This window comes from Terrapene carolina, unplaced genomic scaffold (assembly GCF_002925995.2).
Source record: "Terrapene carolina triunguis isolate 2854851 unplaced genomic scaffold, T_m_triunguis-2.0 Scaffold62, whole genome shotgun sequence".
Taxonomy (NCBI): domain Eukaryota; kingdom Metazoa; phylum Chordata; order Testudines; family Emydidae; genus Terrapene; species Terrapene triunguis.
In genome coordinates this window covers 10020731-10032999 of record NW_020664413.1, presented here as the reverse complement: position 1 = coordinate 10032999, position 12269 = coordinate 10020731, and the positions used below count along the sequence as shown (strand labels likewise).

The window sequence follows — 12269 nt, the reverse complement described above, 5'->3', positions numbered from 1 at the left end:
AGAAGTTTGAAAACAGCCTTTCAGTTTTTCCCCACTGCTTTGTACCTTGTGTTGTCACACCTGTGCAAAGTGGGTGTAACACTATCACAGGTGTGAGGGAGGGAGCTTGATTTGATAGTGTTTTTACACCCACAATCAGACGTTTCCCATAAATCAATCTAGCAACTTCTCTCTGTAGATGTGTCCTCCTTTGATCTCTGTGTGCTATCTGCTGTTGGGAGTAAGATTCCTTTTCCTAGGGTCGCCTGGGATCTCTCCAATCAGACTCCTTTCTGTACTGCCTGATTCCTGCCTGCGTGCTCCTTTGATCTCTGGGATAGCGCGGCAGGCTGCTTGCTGTAGGGATCTCTGAGCTGCGGAGGAGGTGTGCGCTCTGGGTACTGAGCGGTCTCAGGCCAGGCAGCTGCATTCGTCTCCACTGCACACACACCGCTCTCACCCCTCCCTTGTAGGTCACCAACGTTTGTTGTCAAAAGTGCAGCAGGCTGTCTCTGAAACTTTTTCCCAGCGCGTGCACAAAACCCGCCTTCCCCAGCCCAAACCCATGCACACATTGCCTAATAAGGCTCCTGCTAACGCTAAGGCATTAACTGGCCCCGCGTTTCTCGCTGTTGTGAGGGGCAGGGAAGTTTTAAAAACCCCCCTTGGATGGTGCAATTGAGGAACTCTGCAGGAGGAGGAAGGGAGCTGGCTGAAGTTTCCTCCGGGTCTCTCTCCCCCCAGAGCAGCCGCGGCAGAGCGCAGTGAGTAACTCCCTCTTTGCTCATTCATTCCCCGGCTCTCGCCGCTGCTCCTTTCTGAGCCACCCGCTCCGATTGCTGGCTGGGGAGAGACCTTGTAAATTGCCCGGCGCGGGCGGCGAGCCAGGGAGCAGGTTGTGTCTGAGCCGCCTTCCGCCGGGGGTAATTCTCCTCTGCCTGCAGACTCGGCCTTATTGGAAATTACTTTTGCAAACAGGGTCCGCTTCCGCAGCAGGGTCGGTGCCCGCGAAGGAGCCCAGCTCTCTGGCTAACTCGGTGTGCTTTCAGCCGCTAGCAAGCCGAGCCTGAGATCCGTCCCGAGCTCGCTGTGGGCTCGGAGCGCCTTGGAAAGCTCTCGCATGTGCATGCGTGGTACTGCATGGTTTGATTTCCCTGCCCATGCAAACCAGTTTGCCCAGTGTTTTATAAAGGGATTGTGGGAGTGGGCTCGAAACCAGCCTGTGTGAAATGCACTGGCTGGGTTTAGAGCAGAGAGGAGGACGGGAGGGAATGAAAACCTTCCTTCTCCCAGTCCTAGCTCTGTGTGAGAGGCCGGTTGGAAACCAGTCGCGAGGTGACAGTGAGGGGGAGAGACAACAGGAAGCGACATTGCAGAGCCTGAAGCTGTTTTGCATCGCTTGGGATTTTGTGGACAGGGATTTTGCAACTAATCTCCCGAGCGAAGGTCAGAGCCCCTCCTTGGCCAACGCACACTTCAATGCCATTTATTTTTATATTCTCATGCTTCATACAAAGTAGCCCATACGCCTCCCAGAGCCACGGTCGGATTTTGTGAATAGCTTCTTTCATAGTAACTGTATTTCAAAAGGCTGCCCAGAGCTGATTTCTCTCTCAATCTGCTATTGTGTCGTTTAAGTGGTGCACTCACGCGAGGGAATAAAGAGATGTGCTCAGCTGAGGTTTGAGATGCTGAGGAAGAAAGGTGTTCCGGATGGCAGGAGCTGCAGGGAAGAAGGCTCTTGTGCCAAGTGTGGGGGAGGGAGGAAGACAAACACAGGGACAAATCCTCATCTGATGTAAAACACCCTAGCTCAATTGAAATAAAAAATGCACTGAAGTCAATGGAACAAGGGTGATTTATCCCATCTGGGATCTGTCATGGAGATGTACCCTAGTACTAAGCGGCAGCCAGTGATAGAAAAATACAGTTCATGCTCCAGCAGACCCTGATGCCAAAACACTGATGCACAAGAACTGGACACTTGTGTAGCCCTACTGAAGTCAACAGGGACTTCTTGCATAAGTAGAGAAGCATGTATTTAAGCACTTGGAAGACCGGAGTCTTGGTTTCCCACAAAATTATTAAGACCTCTCCAGCAATGGTGTGATCTCTGAAGTCCTGTCTCTTGCAAAACTCTCATAGGAGTTTCAGAGTAGCAGCCGTGTTAGTCTGTATCCGCAAAAAGAACAGGAGTACTTGTGGCACCTTAGAGACTAACAAATTTATTAGAGCATAAGCTTTCGTGGGCTGGAGTTGTGCATCATTTGCTCAGGATAGATCTCAGAAACTAACACATGGCTCTTTATTGGTTCTGGCCCTGTATTTTTGGGGGGAAGTTTTTTTTGTTTTGTTTTCTTATCAAGAGCTTTAGGGCATCCCATGAAGTTCTGCATGATTAAGGACTGCAGGACTGAGCCCAGATTACCAGGAATTCATTATTTTGAAAAACAGGTAGTACAGCGTATCCTCTTATCAATTATTAATTTAAAAAAACCACAAATGTCTTCTGTTTGCTAGCGGCAAAGACTTGTCTAGAGCAGATTTCAGTGGGTTAGGTTGTAATTACCACCGCAACTACTTTCACTCAAACATCTTTTGGGTCTTTAAAATATAAAGTGTGTGCATTCAGATACATAGAAATGTTTCTTCCAATGTATACTTATGTTCTTTGAATTTTTAAGAAGATTTTTTTATTGTAATATTGTGGACTGTTAATGTAATTTTTATAGTGTTGCTCAAAGCCCTGAGTGCCTCAACCAGGGGTTAAATTCTATTGACCTTATTCAGATACCATGCATAAATAGTGGTGGGAGGGAGTGGGATACTTAAAATTATTAGCTTGCTGGGAGGAGGGGGAAATTACTTCTCAGCACTCTAACTTCATGCCATAGAGTAGCACAGTTTGGAATTCTTTTCCACTTAATCCTCCCACCTTCTGTCTGCGCACATCTGGCTATTAGCTTGGCATCACTTCCTGGATGGAATGGCATGAAATTGACTAGCAAAGTCTGGAGATCTCTGATACAAAGTTGGGTACATTCTCCCTCTAAACTATCTGTTCCTTGTCTGTGAAGTGCAAATCAGGTCCCCAGACCAAGTATTGTGGCTGGGTGCAGGGAGATGCATAGGGAGAAATACTCCTCCCAAGGCTGAAGAGTGGTGGCAGAGTTGCTCCAGAGCCTAGAACATGCCCTCTACAGGGGAAAGGGCTGGAGGATAAATGCTATATTAGGTTCCTCTTTACCCTGCCCCTAAATTATTCCAAGCAAGCAGCCCCTGCTGAGTTGGGCTAAGTGACCTGCAAGGAGATATATTCCTTCTGCAGTGGCTCCCCAAAATTTGTCCTTTGCCCCTTAGTGGTGGAACCATGCGGGTCCCTCCATTGGGACCCCTCTGGCCCTGGAGATAGGGGCAGACTTTGCACCTATATGTTCAATAAATTCCCAGCCTGCAGATACATTTTCCTCCTCTGGTTTTCCTCACTGGTTGGATTATTACTGTATTTGCTAAACATACTTTGGTTTGCAGGCTTGAGATCTTTTCCCCTCCCACAGCTAGGAAACTTACAAATAACTGGTGAAGTCTAGGAGTGTCATGTGAATTGGGAGGATATTTGTCTCTCTTAAGCTATAGTATATTTACTAGTAATTCTCTATCACCTGGCATTTTTCAGTAATATTCAGTTTGATCCACCCCAATATTATGCTTACTGTTTCCTCCTTATCTCTATACAGGGAGAACTTTTAAAGCATTAGTTAGCTGCATTTAAGTTTTATTGTAGAATACTCAGTATAACCTTTCCATAATGAACTCCTGCCTCAGTGGAGTATGAACATTCATCCCCATAGCTCAGCCCTCTATCACTTGAGCTATAGGAGTAACACCATTAACTAGTACCAGTAGTAGGCTGTTTGCTACAAGGGGATGTGATACACGCTGGGCTAGTGTGGCTTCCTGTAATAATGCTTACTGCTTTCAGTGCAACTAGAACATCAGAGCTAGGATATTATGTAAATGTGAGAGGCTCACTACGGTTAATATCCTCACCCTAATCTTTATTGGCCTTGTAGGGAAATCTCAAAGGGTCTGCTGCCAAGGAAGTTTGGAACTTGATACTCTACTGTTACAAGCATTTGATGTGTCTCCCCCATGTGTACTTGCCCCACTATATGATGCAAGAGAAAATGCAGGGGATGGACTAGTAAGATTCCGCTGACTAGCCTGTGTAATGCTGAAGGTGAAAATATTCCTTAATAACACATGACTGTGTACCATTTGCTCAGGATAGATTTCAGAAATTAACGCATGACTCTTTATTGGTTCTAGCCCTGTTTTGGGAGGAGGTTTGTTTGTGGTGGTGGTTGTGGTGTTTTGTTTTTCTTACCAAGAGCTATAGGGCTTCCTTTGGACAGAGATTCTACTCTTAAGGCCAACCGAGAGCCCTAACCAAGACATGCAGGCTAAATGTGCAGTGCTAGAGAGATTATACATCAACAGTTACAAATTACTTTCAGAACCCTCCTAAAACTAATTGCAGATGCAAATGGGGTTGAGGATTTGGGGAGAGTTCCAACGCACTCAAGCTGGGAGTGATGGGATCAACAAGCACTTGGAGCTAGGATGATGCAGGCCATACAATAAATATATATAGATGGGTATATGCAGAGTTTTGGGCCCAGCTCATTAGAGAGATTGGGGCCAACATTTGTATTCTGAGCCCCTCTCCGCTCCACAAGTTAGCGGTTGTTCAGATTCAGGGATTTGGTTTGAGCCTTAGTGTTGTCTCACAGTAGAGAAGAGAGGCCAGGTGGGTGAAGTAATCTCTTTTATTGGACCAACTTCTGTTGGTGAGAGAGATGAGCTTTTGAGCTTACGCAGCAGATCTAAGAAGCGCTCTGTGTAAACTCGGAAGGTCATCTCTCACCAACAAAAGTTAGTCCAATAAAAGATACTACCTCACTCGCCTTGTCTTGTTAATATCCTGGGACCAACATGGCTACAACAACATGACATGTCTCATAGCAGAGAAGAGACAGGAGTAAACTGTAGTGAATGTACAGGCCAAAGCCACTGGATTTAGGCTATGCCTACACTTAAACTCTGCACCACTGTAGTGCTTCAGGGTAGCCACTTACTAGAGCGGCAGGAGAGTTCTCCCATCACTGTAGTTAATCCACCTCTGAGAGGTGGTAATTAGGTTGACAGAAGAATTCTTCCATCAACCTACAGCTGTCTACACTGGGGGTTAGGCTGGCTTAACTACATTGCTTAGGGGTGTGAAATGTTCACATTGCTGAGCAACATAACTGGGTTGACTTAATGTTTTAGTGTAGACTGGCCTCACGTCCTTTTGATACCCTAGCTCCCAGACAAATTAAACATAACCTGTAGTGTGCAGCCTGCGGTCACACTATGGGGTCTTCTTAAATCCTGGCCTGGACTCTGCAGTCATGGATGGGACTGTTGACTACATAGAAAGCCTGTCTATAATAATTATCTGCACATAAATGCCTCCACAAATAGAATAAAATACTAACTGTGAACCCATATCAAAGATGAGACTAAAGATGTTACTTGGCTGATTAGTGAGTTGCTGAACATTAATTTCTGATTGCAAACTTGAAAGGCTGATTGATAACTTTGTTCATAAAACAGGCCATAAGGTACTAATTGAGACATTTGTCTTTTAATGAGCTAAATCCAGCAGTTCTGATGCAGGCAAAACTCCCATTTTTAAAATAGTGGAAATTTTGGCTAATAAAGTTTTGTATTCATAATTATTTATCAACTATTTCTGCCTCTGGAGATTCTCAGGGACTGCTATTTCTCTCTCTCTCACAGTGATGGAGTTGCATTGATGTAAGTGAGGGTAGAATCAAGCCCTTAATAAACAATTGAGGGCCTGATTCACAGAGATTAGAAGTCAGTAGGGGAGACAGCTGCAACCCTGAAAATTAAACCCTGAAATTCTGGAATAAATTTAGCTTACACATCTGTAGAGGGGGAGATTCGGTGAGAAACTTTCTCTCAGTGATTTATTAACTGAGGCTTTTCAGGTTTACTGGAATTTAAGATGTGAGCCTAATCTACCTTTTGTTCATCCAGCTTGCAGGATTTAAGATTTTAAGAGGGTCTACAGAAGCTTCTCCCGCAGACTGCTTATTTAATTAAAGCGTCTTTGTGCATTATTTACATCTGAAACCCCCACGTATCCGAGAATCTTCCATCTGTCAGAACAATGGTTTAGGAATAAACATCTTGAAAGGTGTCTGGTCAATGCTTCATTGTGAATAGAATCAAGGAAAAGAAATGGAAATTTGGGCCATAATTTTGAAACTTGAATGCCTACAGATCGGCACCTGCATCTGTATTTAGATACCTACATAGCAGTTGCTTGAGTTTCTGAGATGCTGAAGTGACTTAAATGGGAATTAGGGGCTCTCTGCACCTGTGAAAATCACAGTTGCCTAAATGTGGATTAAGGTGCATGTGCTTAGACATCCAAACTGGGGGAACTTTGGCCTTAAAACCAGCTGTCACTGGCTTCCATGGGAATTCTTCAGAATAAGCACACAGAGGATCAGACTTCTCATATGGTGGTACTGGTTATGCTTTAATAGTTCAGGAAATACAGTCTGGAGGGTGCAATCTTCTCTCCCCCCCCCCCCCGCCTTCCAGGGTGGATTTGATTTAAATCACTGTCAGGAAGACTCGATTTAATCATGTATTTCTACATAAAAGTGAATTCTTGTTGGTTGTTATTACCTTAATACATGTACTTCACAACTCAGAGATGTAGGTTTCATTTTTAGACGGTACACACCATACATTTTTAAAGTGATTTATTTTGAAAACTTTTCAGATTAGTTTTACAGCTATATCAGAAAATGAATGATTGGTTATTTCATTTACCAAAGGTAATTGGAGCAGATATTTATGAAGTCATTGGGAGGTGAACTATCTCCAATTCAACAGGTTAATCATTAATATTTAGAGGATTTTCTTGCCGTGCTGTATTAGGAGGAGAACATCACCAGACAGTCATTTAAATTGTTTTATTTAACTAAAACAACAATGTTATGTATTCTGGATTTTTTTCTTCAACAGCAAACATATAATATTATTTCAAAAATTCTTGTTTTGTTTTTAGTTAAACATTCAAGTTTTTTAAAATCAGGTTTGTTTTTGTTAAAATTGTTTTTAACTAAAATAGTTAAATGAAATATTTAAAAAAACAAAAACAAATTAAATCGACTGTCAGCCAGGTCAACATGAGAAACTTAAAATACTGGCTTCTGCAGCTAACTCAGTCATCTTCACTTTCATTTTCCTGTTTGTTCATAATCTGGAAAAGAAAAACAAGCTTTCCTGCCTTTTTTCAGGTCCCAAATCATTTCTCAATTTGGAACGAATTAGTCCAAAGGAAGAAAATATTCTTTCTACACCAGCAGAAGAAGCTATTGCTGTTAAATGTGAGATTATCACTTCAACAGTCTCTGAATCCAAGTGCTTAAGTGACTTCCACCAGTTCACTGGTGTGACTTTCTTTAAAACATCATCAGCAAACATATCTTTCTTGAATGGTTCACCCTTAGTTCTGAAGTTTATTATAGTTGGCATTATGGAAGGATGATTGCTGGATGTCCATGTCATAGCCGACTCCTCTTCTTCAGCAGTTAAGGTTTGCCCCTGGTACTGAGTATTGAGAATATTTGCAAGAAAATGAGCTGAAGATAGTGCTTGTCCCATTTGTTTTTTTAATGCTTGTAATTTAACTCTGTCATTGAATATTTCTCTTTTTAAGATCTCACTCAGTTCCTTCCACATTTCAACAGCGTCAGCAATAAAACAGCTATTTCCCTGCATTTTGTTCAAGGCTACAGAAATATGCTTTGGGGTACTCAGCATGTGTTCAACATTTCTCTTAAGCCCAATGTTGAGAACTTTGGCTGTGACGGTGCCATCTATTTTTTCACGATTTTGTTCACAAACTTTCATCAGATTAGGCCAGTTCTTGATATAGTGTTCAAAACAGTCCACTACTGAGTTCAGTCGCACGTCTTGTGGGAGAGTTAGCTTGGTTCCTCACACCTTTTTCAGAGCAGCTGCTGCAAAGTGGTTGTTACGGAAGTATTTTGCAGTTTCAACAACATTAGCCTTTATTTCTGGAACACTGAAGTCTTTGGCTAGGGGGTGCATCAAATGAGCACTGCAACCGTATGTTGTTTGCTTGGGACTCTCTTCTAAATAATTTCTTCTCATCTTGGATATATTTGCAGCATTGTCTGTGACCAAGCTGTGTACTAGACATTTGAATTTTTTTTCACAGTTTGTTATAGCTTTTACTGCTACTTCTTGTAAGTATTCTGCTGTGTGTGCATTTCCTGATGTATCAATTGTTTCTGTAGGAAGACATTCCCTTCTTCTGTTGTCACACAAGCACATACAACAGGATCATTGTGGACATTGCTCTACCCATCAAGACTCAGGTTAACAATTTCCCCCTCTAGACCTTTTGCACACTGCTCAAGTTCTCTTTCATATACTTTATCCAGCAATTCGCCTGCAACATCTGCTCTGTTGGGTGAACTGTATCCTGGTCTTAATGACTGAACCATGTTAATGACGTGTGGGTTCTCAATCATACGGAAAGGAGAGTTTATTGCATAAACAAACCGGGCAATTTTTTCATCAATTACCTCTTTTTGTAATCTGCTGGTTCTTATCACAAACTTATCTATGGTTGTTTCTGGATGATGGAGATTTTTTTTTCTTTTTGCTACAGGTGAGATATACTGTGGCTATGTGACATACGTGATGTGACTGAAACACTATCATTGGCAGATAACTCTGAAACTACAGAAAATGATGGTGATCTTGAAGGTGGATAGTCTTCAGAATCCTATATGTTGAGGATGGATTCTCCTAAACAAAATAAGTCAATGCAGTTATTTAATTATTATTACCATACTGCTCATTTAGTATTACTCATTGCATTCACTGACACTCAGTACTACTTTAAAGGTGAAATTGTAAATGGAAGACCTGCCTATTTCAGCTATTTATTTTTTATCACAACTGCCTCTAAAATGATAGTACCATAGAGTAACAACTATATATATATATATTTTTTTTTTTTTTTTGCTCAAACATGAGAATTCAAGAATAGTCCAGAAGGAAGACAGGCAGTCCTTAAGAAAGAAGTATGAAGTAAAAAAGTTTACCAACCTGAAGATCCTGCATGTTCAGACATGTTCCTTTCATCATCTTCAACACAGCTTCCTCCTGAGAAGGAACACTTCTCATGATGTTGTTTCATTTGGGCAACCAGGCCTCGCAATTCTTTGTTGCACTGTTTGCATTTTGCACGCATGCCTGTCTTACCCACAGGTAGAGGAACTTCATTAAAATATTCCCAAATTGGGTCTCTCTTATGGTCTGCTGCCATTATGGTTTTCTCTTCTAGTGAGAGAATGGTCTGGTAGATCTCAAATCAATGAAGGCTACACTCAGGGTACGTTTATACTTACCTCCGGGTTCGGCGGTAAGCAATCGATCTTCTGGGATTGATTTATTGCGTCGTGTCTAGACGCGATAAATCGATCCCGGAAGTGCTCGCCGTCGACATCGGTACTCCTGCTCCGCGAGAGGAGTACGCGGAGTCGACGGGGGAGCCTGCCTGCCGTGTGTGGACCCGCGGTAAGTACCTTGTAGTTTGAACTAAGATAGTTTGACTTCAGCTACGTGAATAACGTAGCTGAAGTTGCGTATCTTAGTTCGAACTGGGGGGTTAGTGTGGACCAGCCCTCAGAAAGACCTCAAGACTTCTGGAAATATGCTGCTCAAACAGTTTCACTTTTGTTTCTACTGCCTGTCCCTCCCTTCTCACATTTATCTCCAGAGTTCTTGTCCAGATCTATTCTGACCCCAACAATCTCCTATTCATTTAACTTTTTGAAACTTTGCACTTTTAGAGAGGGGTAAGGGATTGCTTCTGTGTACACAAATTTGCAGAGGGACAATAGGATTGAGGTCTGTTACTTCTCACCTCTATATATTATTTATTTATTTAAAACCATTTTTGCTGTTAACAAGCATGTTATCTCTGGAGACCCAAATCCAGAGTTTGAGAACTGCAAAACTAAGCATCTCTGATGGTATCTTCTAGACTGAGCACTGAGTCCCATTGGGTAGCTAGAAAGATTAACCTAAATAATCTATACAGAAGCCCCTGGAACCCTATAATCCATGAACTATTGGCACTCATTTTCAAAACATTTCTTAAACATTTTACATGACTATATTGTCTCATACTATAGAATTAGCATTTATAATCCCTATTCCACGATGAGATATCTTTGAGCTATAATATCTTAATTAAAACTATCTTTAGATTGGGGTTTTTCCTCAAAAAAGTTCATTTAAAAAATCATTGATTTTTTTTATCCACTCTGCCCCCTTCCCCCAATTTATGGCTTATAGTTTCAAACATCAAGTTGTCTTCTGAACGAAAGCAATGAGATTCATCTCTTGCCAATTGCAGTTAAGCGCTTAGTGTTACACTGCACATTCAGAGTACTCTCTCGCTGAATCCCTTTTCCAGTCAATTTGCTGCTACATGTTTTTGTAGAATGACCCCAATATTGCTAAAGTTCATTGCAGCGTGTCGGCTCTTTCAGAGCTGTAGAGATAAGGCCAGCAAGCAAGCTGCTGTTCTTGCACTAGCAGTTGTCTTGACCCCGTCATCTCTTCTGTGACTGGATTAAATATATTTGTGCCATTGTGCCATATTAATTCTTCAGCCAAGAAGTGCCTTTTGTGTGCATGGGGTTTGGCTGGTTCCAAGGGTCGACGGTGCTTTCAAAATTACTATGCCATATTTGGTGATATAGTTGATGTGCCACAGGATTCAGAATGCTCATTGACTGCTGGTTTTCAGTTACTTGTTATACTTTATTTAAAAAAAAAAAGGGGGGGGGGTGGCAATTAAAAAAGCCCTCCCCATCTATCCCAATTGTCGTTCATTCTGGTATAACATAATCTGTGTAAGGAAGAGTAAAGGTGCTTAAAATCCACAAGAGCCCTACTCAGGGCAGTGCCTTAACAGTGTAATCTGGTCCCTGGTTGAGAGTCATGCCAGTTAATTCTGTCCCTCAGGCTCCTGGCAAGTTTTCTGTATCATGATTCGCTGTTTCTTATATGATTTACATTAATAAAGATGGGCCCATACCAGGTTTGTGTGGGATGAAGGGAGTCCATCATAATGGGGGACAGTTGAGAAGAATGAGCAGGAGGGTGTCTTTTTGGTATCGTCTGTCTTGATGTTGGGCCAAATTCAGAAGTCCTCACTCAATTTTGCCTCAGTCCTATTACCTTCTTAGGTAAAACTCTTATTGGAGTCACTGGAAGATTTACCTGAGTAGTGCTTTAGGCAAAGCTGAAGGTAGGTTTCAGGATTTGGCTACTCTAGAACAGGGGTTCTCAAACTTTTGTATTGGTGACCCCTTTCACACAGCAAGCCTCTGAGTATGACCCCCCCATATATATTTTTTTTATATTTCACACTATTATAAATGCTGGAAGTAAAGCGGGGTTTGGGGGTGGAGGCTGACACGACCCCCCCAGTAATAACCTCGTGACCCCCTGAGGGGTCATGACCTCCAGTTTGAGAACCCCTGCTCTAGAATGAATTAAGCACATCACACAGAAACTGACCCAGCAAATATTATTATTGAGGAAGTCTATGTACAGTGGTCCTTGATCACCTCTAAATTCAGTCAGTTACGTCATTGTTATTGCTCATTGTCATAATGATCAGTGAAATATGATGAATATCTTGTTGTACCTGGCTGGATTTAAAGGAGGCCAAAGGCCCTGTTTAGAGTAATACTGTTACCAGGCTCTTATATTGTATAGTGCAGGGGTTCTCAATCAGGGGTATGCGTACCCCTGGGGGTATGCAGAGGTCATCTAGATATTTCCCAGTTTTACAACAGGCTACATAAAAAGCACTAGCAAAGTCAGTCCCAACTAAAATTTCATACAGACAATGACTTATTTATACTGCTCTATATACCATACACTGAAATGTAAGTACAATATTTATATTCCAGTGAGTTTATTTTATAATTATATTGTAAACATGAGAACGTAAGCAATTTTTCAGTAATAGTGTGCTGTGACACTTGTATTTTTGTCTGATTTTGTAAGCAAGTAGTTTTTAATTGTGAGCTGGAACTTGGGGGTACACAAGACCAATCAGACTCCTGAAAGGGGTACAGTAGTCT

The 12269-nt window shown here is 42.1% G+C and overlaps 1 protein-coding gene across 1 annotated transcript in view; it reads left to right on the top strand.

Annotated features, from left to right (window-relative positions):
- The first annotated feature begins 505 nt into the window (after positions 1 to 505).
- Positions 506 to 12269, top strand: part of MYLK (myosin light chain kinase) — a 306953-nt gene continuing 295189 nt past the window's right edge. Inside the window, exon 1 of the mRNA XM_026647402.2 lies at positions 506 to 743. The gene's annotated coding sequence lies outside the window, so the exon portion shown is untranslated. The remainder of the gene's footprint in view (positions 744 to 12269) is intronic.